Genomic DNA, 6,217 nt, shown 5'->3' with positions numbered 1-6,217 from the left:
ATTCTTTTTACTAGGTTTGCTCTCTTAGTATGTTTGAATTTACATCTGTCATTTACACGCATCTGTGTGTTTTTAAAGGAAAAAGTCAAATAGACTACTTCACTATAGTCCCTTCTCAGTCGAGGGACCCAAGGAAGAGTCCCTGGTAATAGAAAACTCAAACAAACTTTTCTATTTGTTTTGAAATCGAAAGCTCAAACAAAGCTATTTGCTTTCAAAGCTCATAACTCATATTTATGACATAAAACATAAACTACCATGGGTGATGCAGCACAGAGCTGACCTCGGAAAACCCAGCTGGGAAGCTGCAGATATTCCCTCCTTCCTCCACCTGCCTCCCTCAGCAAATCAGCCTCCTTCGTGATGGAGAGTTCCTGGTACACAGTAGGCGCTCATAATCTGAAACCTACTTGCTTACTATCCTGAGATTTTCCTCAGTGATTAAAAGAGCCTTTTGAAAGTTCAAAGCCAGGTTAAAGAACCAGAAAGTCATTAAGTTTTGGTCCCACTCGGCCCGCAAGTTCCAGGCGGCGCAGCGCCCCCTGCCGACCGAGGAGGCGGCCGTGGGAACCCTCCCCCGAGCGCAAAGGCGCTGAGCCTGTATGTGGGGTCTCCGCAGCTCCAGGCCCCCTCCTCTTCTAGCAGGGCTTCCTCCTCAGGCTGTGCTTGCAAGTCTAGGGTTTGTTTCTAAGAAGGAAGCGGAGGCCCTATGGGTAGAGCATCGAAACCCCTGTCAGGAGTCCTTGATCTGCGCCTCAGTGGAAGCGGAGGCCCTATGGGTAGAGCATCGAAACCCCTGTCAGGAGTCCTTGATCTGCGCCTCAGTGGCGGAAGCTCTGCGGGTGAAGAGACCCGAAGAAAAACGCTGTGGGTCCGGTCACCCGGGCCTTGGGTCAGCGCCATCGGAGTTCTATTCGAGCTGCCGTGGGCCGATCGATCAGTGAGCCCAGAGAACATCATCCCAGGGAGGGAACATGACTTTCCCGAATAGATGCCCACCATCCTATCAGCACATACGCCCGCACGCAAGAACTTGCTGACTCTCCGGGCCCCTGTGTCCTTCAATCCCGCCCAGGAAGAGGGCGAGGAATTCGAGGAACAGGGGAGAACCAGCCAAGAAAACGGGCCAGACTGGAACGAGGCGCAAGCCCAGCACAGAATTTCGCAGCAGCTCCTGCCCTCTGCTGGCGGAAGGCTGATTTACGTTGTGAGAGAGGCAGCTGCGTGGGGTCAGCGAGGGGTGCGGATTTGGGACCCAGAAGCATTAGAACGGACTGAGGGTCCCCATAGATAAGAAGGGGCTTGTATCGCAGCACATGTCCTACTAGGAAAGGGGGAGTCTATACCAGCCCCCCATTTGACCTCGTGGGTAACCGGCATGGAGCTTTAGTTGCACAATAGATGGTAAAGGCTGGCATGGAGCCGCTATCCATCAGTGACCTTGGCATCTTGAGAATGTTGTGTAGTGGCAACTGATTTGAGGAGCCTTATTCGGCAAACATTTCTTGAGTACCTATGTGTGAGACGCTGTTAGAGGTATGTGGGAGTCATCAGAGAATACAGCGGACAAAAAGAGAGAGAGAGACAATAAACATAATAAAGTATGCAAGCTGTATAGACGGGATGATGAGCTCTGTGGGGAAAATACAGCAAGAAGGACAATGAGGCGCAGCTACCAGTAGCATTTTAAACTAAGGGTCATGAGAGAGCCAGGAGACAGTGGTGTCCCAGACCCAACATGCCGATTGACAGGTCTGTCTGTCTTGAGGGCACCCGGACTGATCTTAAAGGCTTTTCACGCTTGTTTCTGTCACAGAAGCCCCACTGCCAGGTCAGAATCATCAAGGAGGAGGGAGTGATTGGCCATACTTGATGCTGCTGAGCCTGGAGAATCAACTCGGCTGGGGTGGGGAGGTCTCATTTCAAGTGCAAGGAGTGCCCCCTAACTTCTACTTATGGAGAGTCAGTTGAGGAGACTGACAAAGTTCTTGGCCTAGAAGAAGACTGTCTTGTTCAGGTGTGAGTCGGAAAAGGATCTGAGTCGTGTTCTCTGTCCTAGAGGAGGGAATGAAGAGACAGAGAGGAGGGGATCTCTATCTCACTTCCCCCAAATTACCAGTCCTTCTTGCCTCAGACCCCAGACCTTCAGCACTCTCCCCTTCTCTTTCTCCTCCCTTGTCTGAGTACTCACGTGATAGGCTCACTTTGTCTTCCCTTCCTTTGTCTTGAGCATCCAGTTCAAGCTCCTCCCTCTTCTTTTCCCTCCATCCCACTACCTTGACTCTGCACATTCTTCTAGAGATCTCTACAGGTAACACACCGATCCACCTCATTTCTAAATAGCCACATGGTACTAATGGAATCCTTGTATCAAGGAGCCACGTGTTTGAAAGTCAAAGTTAGTCACTCAGTCGTGTCCAACTTTTTGTAACCCCATGGACTATAGCCCCCCAGGCTCCTCTGTCCATGGAATTCTTCAGGCAAGAATACTGAAGTGGGTTGCCATTTCCTTCTCCAGGGGATCTTTCCGACCCAGGGATCAAACCTGGGTCTCCTGCATTGCAAGCAGATGCTTTACCAACTGAGCCACTAGGGAAGCCATGTGTTTAATTCCCACTTTTATCTCTACTTTTCTGTGTCAGCTAGATAAATCACTCCAGGATTCTAGTTCTCAGATGTTAATTGAAGGATTTGGAACAGAACAAGTTCTCTTGTAATTCTCTGAATTCCTGATAAAGGAATTCCTGATAAAGGGTGTATGTGTGGGAGAGGAATGTCTACAGAAAGTGCAATCCTCATTTCTGAATTTTTCTACTATGTAAAGCTTATTTTCTTAAAAGATTATGCCTAAATCCATAGGAAATAAGTCGATACCTGAAATAAAATAATCGTAATATATATACATACATGTGTGTATATGTGATGGTTAATTTTCTGTCAACTTGACTGGCCCATGGGGGGCCCAGATGTTCAGTCAAACCTTATCCTGGGTATTTCTGTGACAGTGGTTTTGGATGAGATTAATATTTAAACTGGTAGACTAGGGGGACTTCCCTGGTGGTCCAGTGGCTAAGACTTTGTGCTCCCAGTGCAGAGGGCCCAGAATTGATCACTGGTCAGGGAACTAGATCCCACATGCTTCAACTAAGAGTCTACATCCTTCACCTAAAGAGCCCTCATGCCATAACAAAGATTGACAATCCCATGTGCCCCAACTACGACCTGGCATGGCCATATAAATAAAAACAAATATTAAAAAAATTAAAAATTGGTAGACTGAGTAAAACAGATTCCTCGCCCTGACGTGGGTGGCCCTCATCCAGTCAGTTGAAGGCCTGAATAGTTTGCTGTCAGTCAGCGTACATTAGCAGAGTAGTTCCATTCTTCGCTGTCTCCAGCGAGGTTCACCAGTCTCTGGTCGACTAGGAAAGCAAAAGGCCTGGAACTCATTAAACCTAACCGGAAGCTTTGATGGGTGCTATGCAGCAAAGAATTGATGCTTTTGAACTGTGGTGTTGGAGAAGACTCTGGAGAGTCCCTTGGACTGCAAGGAGATCCAACCAGTCCATTCTAAAGGACATCAGCCCTGGGATTTCTTTGGAAGGAATGATGCTAAAGCTGAAACTCCAGTACTTTGGCCACCTCATGTGAAGAGTTGACTCATTGGAAAAGGCTCTCATGCTGGGAGGGATTGGGGACAGGAGGAGAAGGGGACGACAGAGGATGAGATGGCTGGATGGCATCACCGACTCGATGGACGTGAGTTTGAGTGAACTCCGGGAGCTGGTAATGGACAGGGAGGCCTGGCGTGCTGTAATTCATGGGGTTGCAAAGAGTCGGACACAACTGAACGACTGAACTGAATTGAACTGAACTGATGCAGTGTAAAATATCTGTGCATCATTCACAATTTTTATGACTCTTGGTGTGCTGAAAATAAAGGCAAAATATGTTGAAAATAATAAGAAAGCCACCACCTCTTTGATGCACCCATTTCATACATGGCAGTTGGAATTAAGCCTCCCAATAAGGCTGCCCAATAGGTAACACTCCCTATACTTTCTAGTGTTTTCTCACCTGTACTCAAGACCCAGCATGACCCACTAGTAGACCTAGGATGTCTGTGGACAGTATGCAGGAGGAATTTTACTCTTTCTCTGGGATAAGGGAAGGTAAGCTCCTTGGCTGAGGTCTCATGGTTGGTGAGGGGCAGAGCTGTGAGTCAAACTTTGTTCTCTGTTTTTAAAAAGCCATGCACTTTAACAGACAAACAAGCTTGTTCCTCTCACGTTAGACCAAGAGGAATCATGGGATAATACCCCACACAGGAAAATATCCTGGCTTTGGAGGAAGAACATACGTTAACAATTAAGAGCCCCCAAATTCCTCTAAATGGCATCAAAGGGAAAGCCTTACTGCTAGAAATTATCAGCAGTAATGTCTATTATTGAGAAACAAGTGGAATAGCTCAAACTGAGAAGCCAATTAGGGCACAGACCCAGGTAAGCCTGACTTTATCTCAAGCTTTCCCAGACATCAGATATCCTGCATGATAGCTCCATTCCAACTGTATTATTCATTAACATTTCCCTTTTATCAACTCAGTTTTTACACAATTTTGTTCTAAGGCATAATACATATGAAAACACAGATTTGACACACTGATTATTCCTCACATTAAAATAAATCCCTAACAATTAATACCTTAAATATTTATCTGTGTACTCCTTGACATCAGTGAGCTCACTTCTCGCCAATTGTACACATTTCATGTTTTTACAAACAGCTGTACCTACAGAAAAATAAAAAACCCAAAAACCCAAGCACAGTGGGAAAAAATGAACCCAAAAATCAAAGATTTGGTCATATGTAACCAATTCTGTTCAAAAGAAAAGCTACTCCAAGCAGTGTTCATAATTATAAAATGTTATTACCACAGTCCTTCTTTCCTTGCCGGCAAGCAGTGTTCATTGTTGCCCCTGTAACAGCCACTGCATTAGGAAAGCTGTGTCCAGGAACGTATTAACAGTTGGCAACTCCCTATCAGCAGATTAAGGGCACACGTTGCAAGAGCTCCTTAGGGCTGAAGAAATTTCAAGTACCAAACATCAAGATGGCTTTGAGAAACCCTGTGGCCAAAGCCCTCAACAGTTATTTTTCAGTTCAGTTCAGTTCAGTCTCTCAGTCGTGTGCGACTCTTTGCGACCCCATGAATCACAGCACGCCAGGCCTCCTTGTCCATCACCAACTCCCGGAGTTCACTCAGACTCATGTCCATTGAGTCAGTGATGCCATCCAGCCAATTCATCCTCTGTCGTCCCCTTCTCCTCCTGCCCCCAATCCCTCCCAGCATCAGAGTCTTTTCCAATGAGTCAACTCTTCGCATGAGGTGGCCAAAGTACTGGAGTTTCAACTTTAGCATCATTTTTTACCACAATGCAAAAGACCTTTTTCCCAAGACTATACCTTACAATGTCCCTCAATTACAAATAATAGCATAATGACATTGGCTGCTAATTCAGTGGCTGTTGTAACACAGATGGGGCGATTAAGCTAATGAAATAATAGAATGAGCTCACATTTAGCAGTCTTTTGATACTAAAGAAAAATCATGCTGAGAATTCCAGTTTAATTATGGGTTTGTATTAATCCCTTTTCAAATAAACAAATCCTCAGCCCAAGATCTTTCTTGTCAACTGAATCATTTGGGTTTGATTGGAAGGAAATAGAGGACAGTTAAAAATGTGCAGAGAAAATCTATAGATGAAACTATCAGAAATTATGTTTGGGGATGTTCTCTGAACACAATCTAAAGAAGAATGGTCAAGGATCAGGCAGAGTATCAGCCAGACTCCTCTTGGGACACTTAACAAGTCTGACGGCTCATGAACCCAAATGTGTGCAGGAGTCGGATAGGTATCATCCCTGAGCGAACAGACAGGATGGGAGTCAGGAGGGAGGAATGGAGCCAGGGAAGATTTCTTGAGCTTTTTAGAAGTGGCCTATTCTACTCAGCTCTGGCTGATGGTTACATGGCCACACTTTGAGGCTATTTTAAGGCAAGCCAAGGATCATATTTTCTATATGAAAATCCCTCTTTGGAAAGGTTATCATGGACTCCAAAAATTAGTTTAAATATTAAAAAATAACATCATCAACAAAACCCACTGACTAAGCCAATCAGATCGGCTTTTGAACCAGACAGACCCCTATAACT

This window comes from Bison bison, unplaced genomic scaffold (assembly GCF_000754665.1).
Source record: "Bison bison bison isolate TAMUID 2011002044 unplaced genomic scaffold, Bison_UMD1.0 scf7180017864117, whole genome shotgun sequence".
Classification (NCBI taxonomy): domain Eukaryota; kingdom Metazoa; phylum Chordata; class Mammalia; order Artiodactyla; family Bovidae; genus Bison; species Bison bison.
Note: the sequence above shows the minus strand (reverse complement) of the source record.